Source organism: Mauremys mutica, chromosome 1 (assembly GCF_020497125.1).
Source record: "Mauremys mutica isolate MM-2020 ecotype Southern chromosome 1, ASM2049712v1, whole genome shotgun sequence".
Taxonomy (NCBI): Eukaryota; Metazoa; Chordata; order Testudines; family Geoemydidae; genus Mauremys; species Mauremys mutica.
The window spans coordinates 54,467,928-54,492,258 of NC_059072.1; the positions used below are offsets into that span (position 1 = coordinate 54,467,928).

The 24,331-nt window shown below is 40.0% G+C and overlaps 1 protein-coding gene across 1 annotated transcript in view; it reads left to right on the forward strand.

Moving 5' to 3' along the window:
- Nucleotides 1-3,788: 3,788 nt before the first annotated feature.
- CNTN1 (contactin 1) overlaps nucleotides 3,789-24,331 on the forward strand; it is a 254,857-nt gene continuing 234,314 nt past the window's right edge. Inside the window, exon 1 of the mRNA XM_044996278.1 lies at nucleotides 3,789-3,895. The gene's annotated coding sequence lies outside the window, so the exon portion shown is untranslated. The remainder of the gene's footprint in view (nucleotides 3,896-24,331) is intronic.

A 24,331-nucleotide genomic window follows, 5' to 3' on the forward strand; every position in this document is an offset into this window, starting at 1 on the left:
TCTGATTTTATTTTTGTAGAACGTTTGGTGGTTCCTACATTGAACTGGAGAGTGTAATCATTCTATCTGTTTGACTGACTGATCAAGGTTGGAATTCTGGAAGGAATCTGTCTGAAACAACATGTCTGTCCTGGAGTTCTGCCCACCTATTGATAAAATCTGTTACAAGCTTTTATCATAAATTACTTAAAACCCTGTGGAGTCCCAGTCACAGTTGGGTTAAATATAATAAAAGTCATCAAAGTCAATATTTTCCAACAATTACCATGTCTCCTATTCTGTGCTTAGATATTTTGTCAATCCATGGTGTAGTGACCATTGACAAATACTGACATTTTAATAAAAGGAGTACTTGTGGCACCTTAGAGACTAACAAATTTATTTGAGCATAAGCTTTCGTGGGCTACAGCCCACTTCATCGGATGCATGCAGTGGAAAATACAGTAGGAAGATATATATACACACACAGAGAACATGAAACAATGGGTGTTACCATACACACTCTAACGAGAATGATCAGTTAAGGTGAGCTATTACCAGCAGGAGAGAAAAAAACTTTTTGTAGTGGTAATGAAAATGGCCCATTTGCAGCAGTTGACAAGAAGTTGTGAGGAACAGTGTGTGTGTGTGTGTGGGGGGAATAAACATGGGGAAATAATTTTACTTTGTGTAATGACCCATCCACTCCGAGTCTTTATTTAAGCCTGATTTAATGGTGTCCGTTTTGCAAATTAATTCCAATTCAGCAGTCTCTCATTGGAGTCTGTTTTTGAAGTTTTTTTGTTGTAATATTGTGACTTTTAGGTCTGTAATTGAGTGACCAGGGAGATTGAAGTGTTCTCCAATTGGTTTTTGAATGTTATAATTCTTGACGTCTGATTTGTGTCCATTTATTCTTTTACGTAGAGACTGTCCAGTTTGGCCAATGTACATGGCAGAGGGACATTGCTGGCTCATGATGGAATATTACATTGGTAGATGTGCAAGTGAACGAGCCTCTAATAGTGTGGCTGATGTGATTAGGTCTTATGATGGTGTCTCCTGAATAGATATGTGGACAGAGTTGGCAATGGGTTTTGTTGCAAGGATAGGTTCCTGGGTTAGTGTTTTTGTTGTGTGGTCTGTGGTTGCTAGTGAGAATTTGCTTCAGGTTGGAGGGCTGTCTGTAAACAAGGACTGGCCTGTCTCACAAGAACTGTGAGAGTGATGGATTGTCCTTCAGGATAGTTTGTAGATTCTTGATGATGTGCTGGAGAGGTTTTAGTTGGGAGCTGAAGGTGATGGCTAGTGGCGTTCTGTTACTTTCTTTGTTGGGTCTGTCCTGTAGTAGGTGACTTCTGGGTACTCTTCTGGCTCTGTCAATCTGTTTCTTCACTTCAGCAGGTGGGTATTGTAGTTGTAAGAATGCTTGATAGAGATCTTGTAGGGGTTTATCTCTGTTTGAGGGGTTGGAACAAATGCGATTGTATCGTAGAGCTTGGCTGTAGACAATGGATCATGTGGTGTGGTCTGGATGAAAGCTGGAGGCATGTAGGTAAGTATAGCGATCAGTAGGTTTCCGGTATAGGGTGGTGGTTATATGACAATCGCTTATTAGCACTGTAGTGAACAGGAAGTGTGTATATATATATATCTTCCTACTGTATTTTCTACTGCATGCATCCGATGAAGTGGGCTGTAGCCCACGAAAGCTTATGCTCAAATAAATTTGTTAGTCTCTAAGGTGCCACAAGTACTCCTGTTCTTTCTGCGGATACAGACTAACACGGCTGCTACTCTGAAACCTGACATTTTAATGGTGACCACTCTGTGAGGTCTTCTAGTTATGATTCAGATGAAACTGTCATTCTTTCCCATCTAAAAGTCCAAATTATATTGGTTTTGATGGGAAGTATAAGAATGAGCTATTGGGTTTTGTTTCTGCAGTGATGGTTTATGGTACCCAGGGCATGCCTTAATATGAAGGGTCATAAATGAGCACTAAGATCTGTGGTCACAGACCTTATTTTGCATTTCATTTGGGTAAAACTCCCTCCCTGGTTTCCAGATCTGTTGAAGGTGACAGTGGCCTATCATATACATCATCAAAGAGGACGCATAACTTAACATCCTGAGCTGGATTTTTTTGGCTTAATGGGCGGGGGGAAGGTTGACAAATTTGATATCTGAATCTCCATAGCTGTCATGACTGTGTAGAAAGAGTGTACAAGAAAGACTTATAGACTCAAGATCTGTTCTCATTTACATTTGTGCAATCCCATTGATGTTAGTGGGGTTACACTGGTCAAATGAAAGCAAAACATAGCCCATATTTTGTGTGTGGACAGGCTCATGCTTTGGTTGAAGTGAGTTTTGTGAATCCCTCCACGCATACCTCACAAGCTCTATCTAATTACTTTGTGTGTCAGTCTGGGTTACAGATACTGTGCCAAAATCTGCTATTCTACACCAAAGGAATTGAACTCATTGTAGTTGTGTGGAATTTACACTGTTATAAACAAGAATAGAATTTGGCCTATGGAGTTCTCAGCTTTCTATGGATATGTGAAATGTCTGTAGTGAGCCCTCTGAAGGATTTGCTACAGCTGTTTTTCACTCCCCCTTCCCCCAAGAAACCATTGGTGTGGCTCTTGGTAATCTTCAGAATGTTTGTTTTTGACATGCTGGAAACCTGTACGTTTCTTGCATGGAAGGGGCTTTATTCTGAATGACAATTACTTTAGCTTAAGATTGAAAGAAAGAAAGCTAGTAGACTGTGCTGGGAGCTTTTTGTTGAGGTCACTGGAATGGAAGAAGAGGGAGTGTGCTGGAAAGACTTCACAATGTTCTGATCTCTGGATAAGGGTGGAACCATTAGGATGCTGCTCTGTACTGCAGTTTTAATCAAACTGCCAGAAATAAATTACCATGTGAACTATGCTATTCTAGACAAAATGATACATGTGTACAGATTTATATAGCGTGCAAGTAATATATATGTGTAAAATAAGATTTCAGTTAGAGATTGCTCTTTTTATGAACATTCTGATACATATGGATCATCTATAGTAGTATAGAAAGTAAAACAGCTTTAGTGTTATAGCAGCTCCGTACATTTAGTAGTTTGCTTCTTATATTATTTAGAGTATAAAACAAATGACTGCAGAGAATGTACACTTTGAATAAAAGAACAGATGATGCAGCATTTTACAAAGGGTGAAGAAATGCAGGGCCCATACTCTGCAGTATGTAAATGCCATGCCATGTACATTGGGGTTATGCTTGAGTGCTGCAGGGGTGGAAAGTGTGTGTCTGCATCTGATTTTGGTTGGTATATTGTTTGTTGCAGTAAACCAGTTGCCTAGCCTCAATTGTTTTAATGATGAGCTGATCAATATCCCATTATTGGATGTAACAGTGGCTGCAGGAAGTGCCCAGAAGATTTTAATACATGAATTATGCATTCTGTGCTCATTTTTTAGTCTCAAAGCACAGTGACAGAGATGGTGAAGATGGCTGGGATAGTTTTTTGCATAAAGTAACTGCAGTCAAATGCTTCATATTTTCATGCACACAGGCAGCATCGAGTGGGACGGCCTATTTAAGAAGATATAAATCCCTGAGTTTACAGCACAGAATGCTTGATTTGAAAGCATTGCAGCCATGTACAGAGCCAGTTTTCCTGCTGTCTAACCTGTTTTCTACAGAAGGTTGGCTGAGGGATGCTAACGGCTGTGCTTTGCTCTGAGGTCACAGCTTGAAGTCTGTCTTTTTTTTTTTTTTTTTTTTTAATTTGCTTTCTGCCGCAGGAGAGGATCTGTGAATTTTATTGGTGCAGCCATCATTGTATTTTCAAAAATATAAACTTGGAATAGTTACTATGAACAAAAGGACATGAAGGAACTCACCTTCTCAGGTAAAATGAGTATTTTTTTTCTGTAGGTTTGATTGCAGAAACTGGAATGTGCTGAGGCAGGATTATGTGGTAACATTGACACAGATCTCTGTACTGGAATGCAGAGTCAGGTTTCTCAAGTGGTTATTGCTGAATTTATCCTACCAATATGACTATTTTTAAATGACTATTATTGTGAGAGAATGTTTTATACTTTTTGCATATTGCAGTTTATATAGGAGTATATATTGGTGATCAATTTGTATCTTCTGTAGATGACTGCATCATGGGGAGGGGCTGTACAGTAACCAAGCTTAATTGATAAAAATAAAGTGATCAATTTCATTAGAGGTCCTGGCAGGAAAATGACAATGGAGTTTCATTGACGTTTATTCCTATTTTTGTGCATTTACTATTACATTTGCAAACAATAGTAACATAAAAAGTGTATCTGGGATGTGAGATAGCAGAATCTACTCCCAGACTGTCCTGTAAATGATTGAGATGAATAAACTTAAATCTTGGCTAAAAGTCATGACTGTCATATAGTACAGAAACAAATCTGTCCGTATCGTCCTTCAGAATACTCCATGCTGTCTGACAGTTTACATCCTCAGAGATCTATTTATAGTGACTTAATTTACTGGAACTACGTGTTCTTGACAAGAAATATGGGATTAAAAATCATATAGAATCTTTACATTTGCACACAACATACAAATTGTGAGATATTTGTAATTTCTATATAATTAATCTAGAAGTACAGTATAGCAAACACCATTCTGAAATACAAGAGTACAATCAATTTATACAATTCTTGCTCATTAAACCAAATTTCTAGTACAGGAAATGCTTTAAATGTTTGTATCATTTCCAAATATTTTTGTATGTTTAAGTGTTGAACTTCTGTGTTTTGTAGGAAATGGGCTCAAATGACATGCAAATCTACAGTCTGTGTAAAATAACTTGTAAAGATGTATCCACATTTTTTACATAGAAATATTTTTTCTGAATTACAGGTACTGAAAGACCCTGACAGATCATTTAATAAATCTGAAAGCTATGTGATATGAATTGTTGAGGAGCTGGTTAGTGCCATCTGTATTGTGTGTAAAAAAATTTTTTTAACAGAAATTCCATGTGTTATATTTCTTAAGATAAATAACTTTGCCTCTGAAATTACATTATTATTTAACAGTGTCGCAGTAGCATCCGTAGGCTCCAATCAGAATCAGAGGCTCATAGTGCCAGACTCCGTACACACGCTTATGGGCCCCGACTCAAAGAACAGGCTGTGTTGATTACTTGCAAAAAGTTCCCTTGAGAAATATGTAGGAAACTAACTAATCAACCAGCAAATGAATTTTCTTAACCCGATAACTATTAATATTTCAGATTTGTGTGGCAAGATTATTGCTCATTAGTGTTGTTTTTCTATTGTAAGCTGTCTTTTGGTTGCACTCCCATATAGAAGACAGAGTTTAGACCATGTTTTATTCTTTTTGAATTGGGTGTATTGTAGAGGTGAGACACACACAGCTTCTAGGGAAGGGACGGTGTTGCTTGCTTGAATCTTAAAGGACACCTGAATGCTGAATCACAGAGCAGTTTTAGGTAGTGCTCACTTGCCTCCTGGCTGGAGATAAAGCGGCAATTACAGTATGATGATGATTGTGAAAAATTAGGGAAGAATGCTATCCAAAATGAGTGGAGAGAGGGAAATCTTAAAAATCTTCCATGGCAAAAACAGTATCTTAAACTGAGAGCAAATGTATGAACATGCTTCTGGGTGTGTGATTTTTTTCAGGGTGAAGTGGAAAGATGTAAATCATGTTGTGTGAACTGCAGCAACATAAATGTAAAGCTAACACAGTAATTTTAACGAGCTCATGTACATTAATTTGTCTTTTGGCAATGTGTTACTCGCTAAATGTTCTGCATTTGTTGGAAAAGTATTAAATATATGAGGCCACGTTTCTCATAAGTGACACAAAAGTAACAAGAGCTAGCTTCTTAGATGAGCTAGACAATACTTAACTTTTGTGTATGATAACAACAAACTAACTACAAAATTTGTATGTATTTGTGGGTGTGTTTGCATAGATAATGTGTTCTGAGCATATAATACCTACTAAAATGGCAAAAATGGAGTTACATGTTATTCAAATAATTATGTACGTTTTTTTAATTGTCATAGTTGAAACATTAATAAATATTAAAATGTCAGAATACAGTGTTTAGCATTAAAAGGGAGAAATACTAATTTTCAGAAAGAAATTGTGGCGGGGGTTTTCCACAGTGGCTAAGTGAGTTAGGAGCCCAAACACCATTGTGTTTTAATGGGAATTGGGCCCCTATGTCCCTTTAGCTAAGATTATCAAAGAGCCAATATAAATATCTAAGTGAATACAGCAGGGACAGTTTGGCTAGAAAACAAGGACAATAAAGGCAGTTTGATTGTTCACAGCTGTTAATAGAAATCTGAAGAATAATTAGAGAAAGATCAGAAATCGTATTATTTTTTCCCCACATAACTCTATTATTGTGTTTTGTGAAAGGTTCAAGAGGCAATGCATGATGTCATAGAGAAATGAATTTAATAGAAGTTGTTGGGAGAATCTTGAGAACTGTCTTATGATTAAGGGATGTTATTGGAAAAATGCAATTTGATTCAGGCATTGTCATATTTTACTAATCTTTTAGGGTTTTTTATATCTCGTACTTATGTAAAAGACTAAATAAAAGAACTAAGTGGACATAGTATGCTTAATTTTTGCTTTTGACTTGGCAGGTTTTGAAAAACTATTTTGGAACAAACTACTGCCATGTCACCTTGGGCACTAAACTAAGCACAGTTCAGTGTAGCCAGTAGCTGAATGGGAGACCACTTATGAAAACCAGGTACTTCAGGAAGTAGTATTGAGCTTCAAGGAGTGATGCTTAGATGGCACTCCTATGAGTTAGTTCTGACCAATGCTATAACGTAGCAGCACTATTGTAATATTGTGCTCTATTCACATGAAAATGAATCTGAAGACTTTATTTCTAATTTTCATAGTACTTGTTATAGCAGGAGAGATAGGGAGGAGAGAAGGTATAAGTAAAAGATCAGCAGAGGCTAGTGGGCATGTAAATGAGGATGCAATGAAAATGCAAACAGAAGTTAAGTGGATGATTAGTAAAGTGATAAGAAATATTTACACAGTGTATTTTCCAGCATTGTTGAGTTTATCAAATGTTAAAGGGGCTAAGGAAATTTCACTTTCCTCAATTCCTTATGACACTGTTTGTGAAATGACTGAGAGATCCTTGGCACTAGTGCTGTGTATTTCCCAGTGTGGAAGAGAGGAGATAGATGGTTGAGAATAACAGAAATGTTTATGAAATGATTGGACACAGCTGAGAGAGCTGGGTTACCAGTTAGATCTATTCTATGAAACTACAAGTTTTAAAGAAAGTGAGGAAAGAAATGTGTGAGTTCTTAAAGTGTGTTTATGGCCAGATAAGTAGGTATGTATACATGAAAGGCACAATTTTACTCAACAAATACATTCCATTAGATCTTACTTTACTTTACCAATAAAGTACTGTTATTTTTTTACTCCAGCTCACACTCACAAGCCAATATCACTCTGTGATACTGAAGTGGTTTCTGTTGGCATCACTCATTCACAGAACTGAACACTGCTTTGGCTTTCATATTCTATTGTGAGTTAGCTGAACAGCAGCAAACTCAGAACTCCATGATGCCATTTTACAGCGATGCTCTTCAGAGTGTAGTCACACGCCATTGTATTTCTGAACTTCTCAGAGGTTGGAAATAAGCCTTCCATCACATCAGAATTGGTAAAAAGGATGCCTTGGGTTTCTTGTAACTTTATATTTATTAAAATGCTGTTGATACACTATGGATTAGTTTTCTTTCTACAATATTTATTTATTTACCTGCCTAATTAGTTAGACACTATAAGCCTAATGATAAATGTAGCTCAATTAAAGCTTTTAGAGTTTGTCTAGTTCTCAAAAGTACTTCTTTATCCTCCTCTTATAAGCTACTTACGTGTTTTAAAGCAATATTCATCGAATTAGAACAGATATCCCTTTGCCTCCTGCAGAAACTGTGCCCTAGGGGCATATTAACTGCTGAAACAACTGAGCAGAAAATTAAACAGTTGCAGATACCAAAGTCTCTTCCTCAAGATTCAGTGTTTATACCAAGAAAGTAAAGTATATCAACATAGTCAGACAGAAAACCAGAAACCTCTCCACCATGGTGTTCAAGCACAAGCTTTCACGCACAGGCCTTGCCTTCCACCCCTGCAAAGATAATCTTCCCTCTTTCTCCTAAGTAGCCATTCTTTTATCGTCCTTACCTTAAGCACTTGTGCCAGGAGAGGGATACCTGACCTGGAGTTATCCCTTTACTCGCCTGGTACTTGGTTGGGCTCCTGCACCCTCTTACAGGGTGGTACTTTTTTCAGGCAGTGGAAACGTAAGTGTCACAAAATGTCACGTTACAGCTTTTTATACCTAATATACTTTTATAGCTTTTATACTTGCATACAGACTGTGGGCCAAATCCTAACCTCTGCATTTTGGAACAGATTTTCAAAAGTGCTCCACTCATTTAGAGACCATGGTAACTGGCTGGATTTTCAAAGGAGCTCATCACTTTGGGTGCATGTTGGGAGCAAGCTCTTTTCAAAATTCTGACCTTTGTGGGTGAGGCGACCAACCAGGATTCAATAGTATAAACCAGGGAATTGCTTTGGGTGCATGTAGTGAGGGAACTCGTGCCTACTTCCCTGAGTTGCTCCTCAACAGCAGTCATAGAGCTGTCCAGCCCTGCCTCTCTTCTGCTCCCCGCCCTCTTATTTTAAGTGGGACGCACAGGGTGTTGACTCTAGGTGAAGTCTCATCAGCTGAGCTGCAGATCAACCAGTAAAGGGACTAATTCTGACTTTGAGCAGTAAGGTGGGAATGACAGGGTCCATTGGTCACAAAAATACCATTCCCCCCAAGGCAAATGGGCATAGGTTATCAGCAGAGCTTTCCTTTCTACCTTTCTCCCCTCCCCTATTTCCCCTTACCACAAACTTCTTTGAATGATTCTGAGCCCCCACTCCAAACACACAAGATGTTACTGAATCCCCAGGACTGCCACAGTCTTTGTAGCCTTTTGGTGGGAGAGGGAAAGGGAAAGCGATCTGCAGAGAACCAGAGAAGAGCCTCTCTGGGGATTCTTAGGACCTGATCTGGGAGTGGCTTTTGCCACAGCTGCTACCATATCACTGTGACTGTCCTGAGGATCAGTCAGGCTGAAAAAAAGTTTTGAAGCTTTCCTAAGGAGTAGCAAGACCTTTGCATCCTTCAGGATACCTGTACACAGCAGGTCCCTTTGTTAGATGCACAAGCACAGCTACCACTAAGATCAATCTTGGCCACTTTGCGTAGCAGTCTAAAGTAGCATGTGAAGAGTACTGTAATTGAAATTGGGGGAGGTGTATAGATATGCAGAATGTTATTTTACCCAAGTTAAGATTTGACCAGGACAAACACTGCAATAGGAATGTTGCATCTCATCTGATGAGGGGACTTGAGGATTAGGTTCAGGACAAGTAGGAAGGGTGGACCATTCGTTTTCCATTTCCTACGATTGTCTTCCCCTGTTTGCCATGATTTAAATAACCTTGCAGAGAAAGGAAAGTGTTGGTTAATGTCAGTACCATCACAGAAGGCCCCATGGAAGAAAAGAAAAGATGCATCTTACAAAGAGAGACTGTCCATGTGCTGGTTTTGGTATAGGAGTCACGTACTCACCTTTCACTTTACATTTATTTGCTGGCAGATCATTTGTTTCTCCTGTCTCATAGCATGGCGTGTTTTTATTTATTTGCTGTGGAGGTCCAGTTATGTTGCCCAGTTCCACTGACTTCTGGACATGAAGCCCTAGTGGTGGAAAACATGCATAGTAGAAGATGTACCAAGGTAAACTGGCTGCAATCCTTGTGCAGCTCACACGTAGGGCTATGGCAATTTGCTGTTCTCTAAGCAGAACTCTGCTGACAAGTCTCATTTAGAGCCTGAAACTGAACTTCATGCTGGCATGGCATGGTGGGTATCTGAGGGAGAAGGTTTTTGCAGGGCCTGCTCTCCTTCAGGGGTGAATTCCTTATAGGGGTTAAATTAGCATTTATTTATTTACTGCATCCCTTTGTCCCTGAATCAAACCTGGACTCTTCAAATAACATACCTTATTTATTGAAGACCTGAGTACTGCTGCAAATGCCAAGAACTGTGGATGTTGCGAGTTAGGCTGAGCCCATAATACGTGGGGTTATAGAGTTGCAGTACACCGTGCGCATGGTGATCATTCTGTCTCCCGATCTCCCTAGTGCACAGCAGGAGCCTGCTTCTCCTTTCTGAGGTGCAGTCTGCCTCAACATGGAACCAGTTCCACCCCCCCTTGCACCTCATTTGGGGTGTCTTACATCTCTGGCAGAATAGACACCTAGCAGTTCCTCCCTTCCCTTGAGTGCAGAGACTGAAATTCCTTCTGCTGTATGTGGGCTTCCTTGTGCCCTCCTCACCACTGCTCACTCATGTAGAGGCCAGACAGCATGTGGCCCTTCACCAAGACTGGCCCACTTCTTTCTAGTCTTGTCCTTTCTTTCCTAACTGTTCCTGAACAAAGGGAACAATATCGATAGATTTACAGCATGTAACACGTGGGGGTGGAAGGTAAGGCAGTCTCAGTTAGGGCTTCTAGGCACTACTGGAATACAAATAATATCTGAATAACAGTAGCCCTGCCCTCTTGTCTCATTTCCGCTCTAACCGTGCTGCTACCATTGGAATTGTTGATCTCTTGAGGAGAGCTTGCTTTCTTATCTGAACCAATACCACAGCTTTAGAGGGTTTTTTCCAGTTTTTCCTTGGGAAAGTAAGGATTCCTGACTCTTACTTCCATCAGAAAAGGCCTAATATATATGGGGAAATCCCCAGCTGGCTCCTTAGTTGAGCTTTCTATCCCCTTTTGAACTGCTTCGTGGCACAGAGAGGACAGAGAACGTCTGAAGATCTGGCCATGTACGTCACTGTCATCTCAATATCCCTGCCATTGCAGGGCCTCGGCCACTGGTGCACTTCAGTCCCTCCTGTTCTTTGCCTGTGGCGCATAACAGTCTAGTCTCCTATGGGCTGTAACACTGGGGTATAATTTAGGTTGTTGGGTTTAGTGTCCCGGGTGCTGGTGGTGTTGCTGGCCTGTGCTATACAGATCAGACTAGATGATCTGGTGGCCTTAAACATTATGACTCTGTGACTCGATATCAGATATACTGAAGTTTATGTCTTGTAGCACATGTTTCTGTATTAATTAGCTGTGATGGAGAGTTTTGCTCAAAATTGAATGCTAAAAACCCTCTGTGTATTCAGGAACCTAAATATATATTTTTACTGTGTAGGTGCTGAGGTTAAATTTCCTCTGAGTAAATGTGTTATGATGATTTAGGATTTATTTGTCATAGCAGCATTCAAAAAGCCATTTTTGCACTTGGCTTTTTTCCCTAATTTTATGCTCAGTTTGAAACAGTGAAAGTTCTGCACTGGAAAAGACTATGTATTTGTGCTCCAGTTCCAAAAATAAGAGTCTTCCTTTGAGTTGATTCACATATTTTATCACATCATTTATGGAAACAGGAGTACTCTACTAGTTACCTTTCAGAACAAGAAATCTGGTTGTTCTTCTTTTCCTTCTCTGGTGTGGCCCTGCTGGCTGAGATTTACTCCATTGAAAGGCCTCCTTTAAAGAAGGAAGTGATGACATACACATCCACAGTCTCATCTGAATGAGATGAAATATACAGAATAGTAACTCTGAGACACTCAAGGGAGTTATTGAAGCTACCTTACTGCCTGCCTTTAATAAATGTGTGCATTTGCAGAAAACCTCAGAACAACTATTTATGTAGTTAAACTGCACATAAACTCTGTCTTGTGGGAGTAGAAAGTTTTGAGTTAGTTTCTTAATTATTCCCCTATTATCTTTCCCCACTGATGCTGGCTATCTTAGCTGAATACAATTGTGACAATTAGGGCCCAGCGTGACAGACTTTCTGTGCACTTTCTCTTGTACAGCGCTGGCGCTAAAGGATATGTAAAAATTCCAAAAGATGACTTCAGCATTCAGTCTATTTTGAGCTTGCCAAGTACTCCTTGTGTATGATGCTTAGTTTTCTCCTGGGGGAATTCTGCGCCACTGTGCATGTGCAGAATTTATGTTACCAACAGATTTCTTTGCTTCCCTGCAGAAAAATAATTTTATGATGGGGAAGCAAAAAGAAGCCATGAGCGGTCATACAACCCTCCCCAGTAGTATGTTTTGGGTGTCCAGGACAGCCGGCAAAGAGGTAAATCATTGTGGGGCAGGGGGTGGGACTGGAGAAGACCCTGCTGGTGGCTCCTACCGTGCGCCATGCTCAGCTGCTAGTCCTGGCTGGACTGGGAAGGACAGGACTTCCTTTTTCCTGCATGGTATCCGGGGCTGTCTCAAACCCACCCCACCTCCAGATTTGTCCCCCAGCAGTAGGAAGCTCTGCAACCCCCCTCCCCACGCTTCCTGCACCCATCACTCCTCAGCTGCAGGGGGAGGGATCACTGTACAGGGAGCTGCTTCCCCATCCACCCAACCCCCATGCATCCAGACTCCCTCATACCCAGACCCTCCCCCTGAGCTTCACACCCCCGCACCCAGAAACCCCTCCCCGATGAGTCCCACTCCCCCTACCCCTGGACCACCCTGACAAGCCACCTGCATCCCCACCCTCCCGAGCCCCAGCCAGCTGAGCCCCACTCCCCCAGCATCTAGAACCCTCCCACTGAACCCTGCACACTCAGCCCCCCGCCGAGCTCTATCCTCCCCCCCCACACCCAGATGCTTCCCTCCCCACTGAGCCCCAACCACCTTCATCTGGACCCCCCTGCAGAGTCCCATTACCATTGCACCCAGAACCCCCCAACAAGACCCTATGCATCCATATCCTCACACACACACACACACACACACACACACACACACCCAGATACCCCACTGAGCTGCCCGCACTCAGATTGCCCCACACAGAAAACTCTCATGCCACACATGGATCCTGGAACACTTGGATCCTGCTGGGCTGAGCCTGCCCACCCACACCTAGTACACCTGGCACGAAGGGGCAGGGCCCTGGGGTGTTTCTGGGGCATGCCGGTTCCTTGCACTGTGTCAAGGTTTGGTGCAGCCTCACCGCTGAGTCCATGTCCCGGGGGGGAGCTGCACAATGATCTTCCCCCACTCCTGTGCAATCGGTGGCCTGTGCTCCCCAACGCCAGGCTGGAGCCTCCATACTTATTTGACAAAACATGCAGAATTTTGCAAAATTTTAAAATATTATGTGCAGAATTTTTAATTTTTTTGGCACAGAATGTCCTCAAGAGTATTAGTTGTAATATATTGATTCAAGCATCAGAGCACCTATATATGGTATATGAGGGAGAACAGGTTCTCATCATAGTGTAAAAATATAAATATTTATATTCTTTGCAGTTTCTGTAACATCCCATGTGTTTGAAAGGAAGGCACTTTCGTGACCCATTGAGTACAGCTTTCAGCTAAGGGCAAAACTGAGATATTCCATAGCATTTTTTATAAAGGATGAACCCATATTCTGATATGTGTGTCTCAAAGAGCAATCCACTCTGCAGCATTCAATCCATGTATCTTGGGTGGTCACTGAGGGGATGCATGTCAGGGGAGGAATAGTTCTGTGGCGACTTAAGGCTTAAGTGTCCTCTATGACCATCCACCGCTTTAGCAGGAGGAAAGCACCAGCGTCTCCTCTGGTTCTAGCTTTCCCTGGGTCTGCTCCACTATCAGATACTTCTGTGTGCTGTCACATAAGGGGGACACACAGAGCCCACCTGCTACCTTTTTCTTTGTTACTGGTACAGCACTAGTTCCATTAACAGGATGCTCCCTGAACCCACTCACATGAGGGCAGAATTTGCCTCAAAAATTACATCTCGCTGCTGAATGCAGTGCTGTAAAATCAGCATTTCCCAGCTGCATTGCTGGTCAGTCCCCAAAGTGTTTTCATTTCGGCTACGGACAAGGACCTCTGTGCAACATTTCCTGAGCATAGCAGAATGTGCAGGTATGCCCATCTGTGTCTTATAACAGCGGTGTGATTTTTAGTGCAAGTGAACATTAGCACACTTCAGCAGATCCAGTTGTTTTGAGTCACATGCTCAGTTTCTGACCCTTCTGCATAATTGCCCTTTACCCATGAATTTGACCCACACAGAGCAAATTAAGCAGATATTTTGTTTAGCCTATTACATAGGCCATCTGTTCAATACATATAATGAGCACATAAAAAGAATTTATGCTTGAATTCATCATATCATTTTGCATGTTTCAATTCTTTGATTAGCTTTGATTAGTTCTTCAGTATTGCTAAGAAATGAATGCACTATGTAATGTATTACAGTACACCAAGGAAACAGGATACAGCAAAAGAAAGATTAAATTTATTTTGGGGTATGAGCATTTGTACTCATGGATGCAGATCCAGGAAGGGCTCTTCAAATTGGGGCAGAATCCTGACAGAGCGATTCAATCACCTCTTAAATGTGCTCTGTCTTTTAAAAATCTTGGTTCCTTGCCCTAATAAAGTTTTTTTTTTAAAGTGTTATGACCAGGTTGTGGGTGGTTTGGCCGAGTGGGTAGGACCAGGAGTCAGGTGATCAGAGCAGGAGTAGGGAACTGGGGGGTCAAGCAAGAGTCAGAAACCAGGAGTCAAACTGAAGGTCAGAACCAGAATCATCAGGAGTCTAGTCAGAGATTGTCGCAGTGTCAGGGGTCAGAAGTACAACACTGGGTCAGAGCTAAAGAAAGGAGCCGGGGTCCAAAGCAGGGAACAGGAGAGGGTCTGTTGTAGCAGGAGGCCAGGTACTGCTGAGTTGCTCAGATAGCTTCCTGGAACTTCTTCCATGTATCCCTGGACCAATCAGAGATCACGAGGGTGCTGCGAATCAGGGTCTTCGGTCGGCAGCTCTTCTTCTGGTGCTTAGTCTCCTAGGGTTTACAGTGTATTGATCAGAGCTCAGCTGTATTGATCAGAGCTCAGAAATCAGAAGCATTGGTCACCTGGAGCCGTGCAGACCTCCTCCATACTTATCTGTATATCATTCACGGTCACTATAAAGTAATATTACTTAGCACTTAATTAGTTTTTGTACAAAGCTTTAAAGATGTTAACTCTCGCTGCACAGCTGTGAAGTAGGTGAGTACTGTTATCCCCATTTTACAGTCAGGCAAACTGAGCTACACATGTGACATGACTTTCCCAAGAGGCTACTTTTTCCTCTATTTGAGTAGAAAATTTATACTATAAATTTCAGAAAATTACATGGTCATAACTTAGAAAGGATCATATTGGGATGCTGAGAAGAGGCGAAATCAACAATATTATTTGTGTATCCACTTAATGTCATAACTCAGTGGTTCAGTGGTTGCAGATTACTAACAAGGTTTAGAAAAGGTACACGTATTGCTACTGAAAAGTCTCTATTCCTAGTTGTCACATGGAAAAAAAGGTAAATACAAAACAATTGCATTGGCTTCTAAAGACCAAGACAAATTGGGCCAAATTCATCAATTGATTTATCTAAACTGGGAAAAAAAACTGGGTGACATTCATGCCCCTGCTCTGGCCACTTCAAGAAAAAACAGAGGAGCATATAAGGGCTCTGAAAGTCCCAGGTCCAATGACTGGAGGAGATAGCGTGATCAGATGTTCCGATTTTATAGGGACAGTCCCAATTTTTGGGTCTTTTTCTTATATAGGCTCCTATTACCCCCCACCCTGTCCCGATTTTTCACACTTGCTGTATGGTCATCTTAGGAGGAGAATGCTCCCAGTGCAAGAACTGAGAAGACAGCTACAAGCTGTTTGATGAGGCCTCTTTTGCCAAGCCACAGCCTATAGTGTGTGCCAAGTAGTCAGAAGGATGGGGCAGGGCTGCAGCGCATAGAGCTGTGAGTTCTGGGCAATACTGCTGCCCATCGGCAGGTCATGACAGGCTGCCATAATTTACAGACCTCTCAAGGTTATGTCATGAGTCATAGCCACAACCAAGACTCGGGTGGCTTAAAGCCCTCACCATGGGCTGCAATTTCTGTGCTGCGCCTCAGAGGGGTAGTCCAGGAACTCACCCTGTCACATACGCAGTAGAACTAAAGTGTAGATAAAATGTTTTAAGCCATTTTGTTTGGTTGTTAATGTTAAAGGTTTTAGAAGGAGGAGGTAAAAAATATTGTCAAGATACAGTAGTGTGTATTACTATAAAAATAGACATGTTCACAGCAGTGGGATGGGTATATTTTAAGAAGACAATACAAATATGTGTATAAATAGATATGTATTTATAGAAGTATGTAAATAATTTAAGAAGTCTTATACAGCCACACCAAGCATAACATACTTAAAAACAAACAAACAAACAAAAACTTGTTACTCCATACCTTCGGATGTGAGATATTTAAAAATAAAATATAATAATACCTTTATTTACATCTACAGTACAATCAGCATTCCATCAACAACAAGCTAACGCGTTAGAAGAGATGTCAGATAGGATTGTTGCCTATGTCATAAAATATAAACTTTTAACCTACTATTTTGCAAAGATCTGTCTGAGAAACTGTATCTGGGGGTCAGCTGTTGGTGGTCTGGTAGCCGGTCAGATCCTAGTAAAAACTAGCATCTTATCTCAGAAAAAGAGACTCTCAGTTTTCAGAGACTGATAGAAAAAACAAGTCTCAAAACAAGCATATTGTATTACCCAGAGGACAGTGGCTTGGGTTACCTATCACCTACTGCTTCTCTAGCCAGCCCTGTTAACACATACTATCAGTTTTAGAATTTATAAAGAACAGTTTGTTCTTTACAAACCTTTTGCTACATCTTAGTGTCCAGGACTAATGCATAATGTGTGATAATTAAAATGTAAGGCACATGGGGTACAGAGGGATTGTATGTGTGCTCCCATTTTCAGTCTGATGCAAGCTGAAACAGTGGAGTTAGAAGATTCCTAAAACTGGGTTAGATGGGAATGGATAAAAGAATTTTTAAACTGAAATATGGGTTTAAAAATAGTACTCAAAATAGAAACAACATTTTCTTAACTACCACTGTGCATATTAGCTGCTGTAATCTGTTTCCTTTTCGCTCCCCACTGTGAAGATGAATGCTGTGCTTCAGTATTTTTCAAAGTGACTCGTGAGCTTTTCTCTTTTATGTCCCTTATGATTGCATACTCCTCACAGATGCCTTTTTCTGACTCTAGCAGGCCCTTTTTGTGCATCTTATCATGAATTATAGCAGTTTTATATACTGTCAGACCCAGTTCAAGCATTAATAATTGTATTCAAAAGATAGAAAGAGGTGAGCAGTCTTATGGAAGTATACATGTGCATCTTAATTAATTAATATGAAGTAATCACTCATTTATTATCATCTATTGATTTGAGAAAGGATGGGTCTTGTGCTTAAGGCACTGAACAGGGACTTAGGAATATAGGTTCTGTTCCTGGTTCTGCCACAGACTTCCTGTATGACGTTGGATGGGATTTTCAAAAGTGAAAGGAAAAATGAGACACAAAGAGGTTAAGTGACTTGCCTTATTTTAATTTTTCATCTGTAAAATGGGGATGATACTACTTTTGTCCCCATCTTAGTCTGCCTTGTGTGTTTAAATTGTAAGCACTTTGCGGCAGCAACTTTCTCTTACTGGGCTTTTTTACTGTTCCCAGAACAATGGAGTCACAATCTTGGTCGAAACATCCAGGCCCTTACTGTAATGCAAATAAATAATAATGAGTATAATGTAAGTGGCAGTTTAAAAATATAAAAATTAACTTCACAAACTGATAACCAACTTCACATGTAATCAGATTTCTCTCTATGTAGCTAGTAATTTAAATATTTTACTAGCATCAAACATCTTGAGAGATGAAAAACAAACTGTCCTTCTGAAAAAAAGATGGAACTTTCATTCCCGAATCATAAAAGCACTATCTTTTTATTATCTTTCTAAAATATTAAACACTGAAGAACTGTGATATCTAAGTACTGTTTTCATTTGGTCAGAAAGGTCATGATGACTAAGGGAATGTGGCTTATTCCGTCAAATTACAGTTCCTGGTTTGTTGGACTCAAATTACCAATTTCTGAATAGATGCAAATAGCTGTACTATTTTAACAACTTACTTTAATCAATCAGTTTTTGTCATGATGGGCTATACAGACTTTTAGATACGATAGGAATTGCGGTACCTGGACAGACCAGTGGCCCATCTAGTTCCCTGTTCATTCACGGACAGTGCCCAGTTCCAAATGCTTCAGCGGAGAGAGAAAAAAATCCCATAGTGGTGTAGCCAATTATTCTAGTTTATTGTTCATTTATTGTGTTGTTAGGCTCTGATAGAGGCCTCTCTATGGGATTGGGGAGCAGGCAGATACTGGACACAGTGTTGGTGTATAATACTCTAAATGCTATTAATGATTATAATATAAACCCCATTCACTCCACATTCACACCCTAAACATACTGCACCAGAGTCCAAAAATGACAACAAAGTCCCGATGGCCAGCCGAGGTTCTTTCAAATCATAAGGTGTGGGGAACTGGCACTGCACACCTCTTCAAAATCCGGGCTCTGGATCGGTGACTGACTCCAAATTTCAGATATGTCAGGCAACTATTTATAGACCAATCCGTTGTCATCAGCTCTTTCTCTCTGTTTCCTAGGCCTTTCACCCATAACTTCAGCAAAATGGTTCCGGGCAGACTGCCATAATCCCAGATGATTTTTTTAAAGTACATCAGAAGCACTGCTAAACAACCAGTGGGGCCATTGGACAATTGAGATGCTAAAGGAGCACACAAGGATGATAAGGCCATTGCAGAGAAACTAAATGAATTCTTTGCATCGGTCTTCACATTGAGGATGTGAGGGAGATTCCCAAACCTGAGCCATTCTTTTTAGGTGACAAATCTAAGGAACTGTCCAAGATTGAGGTGTCATTAGAGAAGGTTTTGGAACAAATTGATAAACTAAACAATAAGAAGTCACCAGGACCAGATGGTATTCACCCAAGAGTTCTGAAGTAACTCATATGTGAAATAGGTTACAGACTACAGGTTGTAGTCCTGCAATCATTTAAATCAGCTTCTGTACCAAATGACTGGAGGCTAGCTAATGTGACACCAAATTTTAAAAAGGGCTCCAGAGGTGACTCTGGCCTGACTTCAGCACCAGGTAAATTGGCTGAAACTATAGTAAAGAACAAAATTGTCAGACACATAGATGAACATAATTTGGTGGGGAATAGTCAACATGGTTTTTGTAAAGGGAAATCATGCCTCACCAATCTATTAGAATTCTTTGAGGGGGTCAGCAAGTATGTGGACAAGGGGGATCCAGAGAAAATAGTGTATTTAGATTTTCAGAAAGCCTTTGACAAGGTCCCTCACACCAAAGACTATTAAGCAAAGTAAGCAGTCATGGGATAAAAGGGAAGGTCCTCTCATGGATTGGTAATGCGTTAAAAGATAGGAAGCAAAGGGTAGGAAAAAATGGTCAGTTTTCAGAATGGAGAGAAGTAAATAGTGGTGTCTCCCAGGGGTCTGTACTGGGCCCAGTCCTATTCAACATATTCATAAATGATCTGGAAAAAGGGGTAAACAGTGAGGTGGCAAAATTTGCAGATAATACAAAACTACTCAAGATAGTTAAGTCCAGGCAGACTGCGAAGAGCTACAAAACGATCTCTCAAAATGGGGTGACTGGGCAACAAAATGGCAGATGAAATTTAATGTTGATTAAATGCAAAGTAATGCATATTGGAAAACATAATCACAACTATGTATATAAAATGGTGGGGGTCTAAATTAGCTGTTATCACTCAAGAAAGAGAACTTGGAAACATTGTGGATAGTTCTCTGAAGACTTCCACTCAATATGCAGCAGCAGTCAAAAAAGCAAACAGAATGTTGGGAATCGTCAAGAAAGGGATCAATAATAAGACAGAAAATATCATATTGCCTCTATATAAATCCATTATATGCCCATATCTTGAATACTGCATGCAGATGTGGTTGCCCCATCTCAAAAAAGATGTACTGGAATTGGAAAAAGTTCAGGAAAGGTCAACAAAAATGATTAGGGGTATGGAGCATCTGCCATATGAGGAGAGACTAATAAGACTAGGACTTTTCAGCTTGGAAAAAAGGGGGTGAGGGAGGCTATGATAGAGGTCTATAAAATCATGACTGGTGTGGAGAAAATAAATAAGGATGTGTTATTTACTCCTTCTCATAACACAAGAACTAAGGGTCACCAAATGAAATTAATAGGCAGCAGGTTTAAAATAAACAAAAGGAAGTCTTTTTTCACACAACTCGTAGTCAAGCTGTGGAACTTCTTGCCAGAGGATGTTGTGAAGGCCAAGACTATAATAGGGTTCAAAAAAGAACTAGATAAATTCATGGAGGATAGGTCCATCAATGGCTGTTAGACAGGGTGAGCAGGGATGGTGTCCCTAGCCTATGACTGCCAGAAGCTGGGAATGGGCGACAGGGGATGGATCACTTGATGATTACCTGTTCTGTTCATTCCCTCTGGGGCACCTGGCGTTGGCCATTGTTGGAAGACAGGATACTGGGCTAGATGGACCTTTGCTCTGACCCAGTATAACCGTTCTTATTTTCTTTTATTCCATTTCACCCAGTTTTTATCCATAGCTGTAATGGATACATTGTCACGACAACACCATCAATGTCATTCCGTTATCTGCTGATTCTTCTTATTTCCCATGGATACAACACAGGTGTTTTTCAAGAACAGTTCTTGACCGCTCATGACCTTAAATCCCCGCTTCAGTTGCCAACACGCAACTCATGTACTCATGTCAAACACACAGCATTCATACTAGGCCACAATGGCCTATAACGTATTACAACGTATACTACTATATATATTCCAACAGTGTGATGTTATACTTAACTAACATGTTATGTTATATATACTCATTGTATGATAAATAGAGTTATTACTGTAGGATGATAGAAGTATAAGACTAATCAGTATGTAGCGGGAATAATCATGTATAAGGTATCTAAGTACGTAGGGTTGAAATGCAAGGCCTGTAGGCTGAGGCCTGCAAGATTTTAGCTTAGCTATTTTAGGCCTTGGAGCTAAAAAATACTGATTTAAGTAAGTGACCGAAGAATAACCTGATGCCTTAAAATTATGAGAAAAGAGGTACCAAGTGGTAATATTGCAAAAAATTAACCAGAAGATTAACTTTAAATCATAAAAATGCTGTAAAGGAACATCTGTTTCCAACATATGCCTTAACCACAGGACACAGGTTGTGCATCAGTGCTAATGAGAATAAAGAGAGCTGACACAACCTATAGAAATCAGGGTCCCTTAATTTCTAGGGAACATCAGACCAATAAGGAAAAAGAGTGTTGACACGTTTATGGACATGTGCAGAATGTAGGTATAGACAGAATCACTTTATAAAACGAGGGTGCCCTAAGCCGGGCAAATTTAGCTCCCTATGGGAAACTCCAGCAGGAACCATTCCTCTGGATGATCAGTTCATGAGAGACCCATCAGAGCCTAACACTGTTGTTAAGGATGTAAGTAAGGATAACTATATTTGTAACTTGTGCATAGGTCTGTATAGAATTTCTGTGTGCTTGGGTATTCATAACTTAACTGTAACTTTAATAAAGCTTGTAAAATAGACCAGACCTTGTACTTGTGAATGTATGTGTGGTCACTACCCTTGGTCTTTATGTGTTCCTACAGACTCTAAATCTAAAGTAAGTAGCGCGGGTGGCTTTCACTCTGTTAATCTTGAAACTGTAACTTCCAGAGTGATATAATGCCACATTGCAAAATATATTTTAAATAAAATAAAAGGTTGCAGTGGACAATTATGGAATAATCTGTTGTTGCCCTGGACTGTGACTGCACCTATATTTCCCTCTATGGTCCAGCAAAGGCACCCACTCTCAAGCTTCCAGCTTCCCAGCTTTTGGGAGAAGGCACACTTCTCTCTCCTTCCCTGACGTTGGTATTTTCAGGCAGCACAGTTTCCTGCTTGCACTATAAATTCCTCAGCAAAGTCAAACTGACAAAGCAGTGTGCTATGCTTTTCTCCCTAGAGGCTATAAAGAATGTAATTGACACATGTAGAAGTTACCACACAGTGCTTTCTAGGGAAGTACATTTATTCTTAAGGTAAAAGCATTTCAGAGAAAACATATTAAAAACAATAAAAGAACCTACATGCATGCTAATAAGCTTACCAGAGGTCACCCCTCACTCCGACAAGGGCTCTGCCAGGTGGACAGTGCTTCAGACCCCATGAAAGGGTTTTTCTGTGGTCACAAGTTCATAACAGCTGTTAACTTAGAACAAGCATACCCATGAATCTGAGAGTCCCTCTTTTATCCAGCTGCCTCTAATCTTGTCCTCATGTAACAGGTGATCAGCAGACAATGGGTTTCTCCTCAGAGTGCAGCTTCAGAAGGATGGGCCCAGAGATGGATAATTTGCATTCCCCTCTTCCTGAGTATTTCCTGGGAAGCCTGCTCAACTAAAAGGTCAATCTTGTCTGGCCCATTGTTTGAGTCCTTTGAAGTTCATAACACTTCCTAGGGTTTACATTAGTCCTGTCTCCCCCTTAACCAGGTTACATAGAATCCCCCAATGACACATAAACACTTGCATTTTTAATATAATGAACTCCTTAAATACTTAAACTTAATTCAATAAGGTTTAGCTTAATTCTCCAGGAAATTGCCCACACCTGTCACTGAAGGAAGGTTTTATTTTAAATAGCTGGTTTATGCCCTGAAACATAAATGTTTATATCTCTCCTAGTTTTTTAAATTTAATCTAATGTGACTTTGTATGTTCTCATTATGCATATAAATGTTATTCTCTTTTAATCCTACTGAGCTCAGTCATATTTTGTGGCAGAGTTCCACAGTTTGTGCTGTATAATAAAAGTATTTATTTTAATGTTTTATTTTTTGCTTTTTAGTTTCCTTTAATGTCCTCTTGCTCTTTAATTATGAGAGGAGATAAGTAGGAGTGCCTGATTTACTTTGTACCTGTCATTATTTTGTTTATCTCTATAGTCCTTGTTATTTATTTATTCTCAAGACTAAACAGTCCAAATTTTTTCAGTCTCTTTATATGGATGTCTTGCTATGCTTCTGGAACCTTCCTGCTTCTGCTCTGTTTTTTAGCCCAGGTGACATTTATTACTGAGCTACAATCTAAAGGCCTGATTCATCAATGGTAACTCCAGTGTCACTCTGTTTCAGCAGGGATGAAACAGGCCTAGAGTGTACATGTCTCTGCTTTATTAGATTAATATCAGTTCCTAATTCATTTGACCTTTTGTTTCTTAAATATAATAAAATGCGTGTTTTGAGTGAACTGGGTGTTAAATAATTAATAGTTGCAAATAATTGGACTCTAGATGTTAATCTGATCCTTACCATTCTCAAAATAGTTCCATCCTTGAAAAGGTGCTCTTTACTGTAAAGTGTGAGCAAAAGTGGTTCGTCATATGCTCTATTTTTGAATTGGAGTATGAAAAAATAAACTTTCCCCATATGTTCTCATCAGACTTTTTTTGTTCATGTGGCTTGAAAAAGGATAAAGATAGAAAATTCAAACATGCCTGTTTTGTAGTCTTTCCTGAGAATTAAGACATGATTGATTCAAGTTTTGAAATATTTGGTACATTAGTTTGAAAGTTATGAACAATTTGCATTGGCAGTTTTGTGTATTTGGCATAGAAGTTTTCCATATTCTTGTATGTAGTTTTAAGATTTCTTCTGTTAAGCATTTGTATCAGTACTTAAGGCAGTATTTGGGCAGTAGATCTCTGGGTTGTTTAATTCTGGCAGATTTGTTTGATTATTTAGGAGTTTCAGATCTAAACAGCGAACATCTGGAAGGACTGCAGCGTCTTCCTATTTGTAATCTCTATAAGAGGAATAGCTCTGGGTCAAGTAATTTACAAATTCTGCTAGTGCAGCATCACTTAACCACTCAGCACTAGCTTAATGTTTCATCATATATCAGAATTTTTGCTAATATGGTCCTGCTCATTCGCTATAATTATGATAAATTGATTCCCTAGAAGATATTGCAACATGTGGTGGTGATATTAAAAGCTTGATTGGATGACACGTGTTAAACAACCAGTATATTGACAAATGTAACTGAAAATACATGGGTTAAAAGCAGATACAGTAATGTCACTTAATTTTATTCAAGTTTAGTCTCATTTTTGATCAGTCTGCTATTAGTTTAATTTAT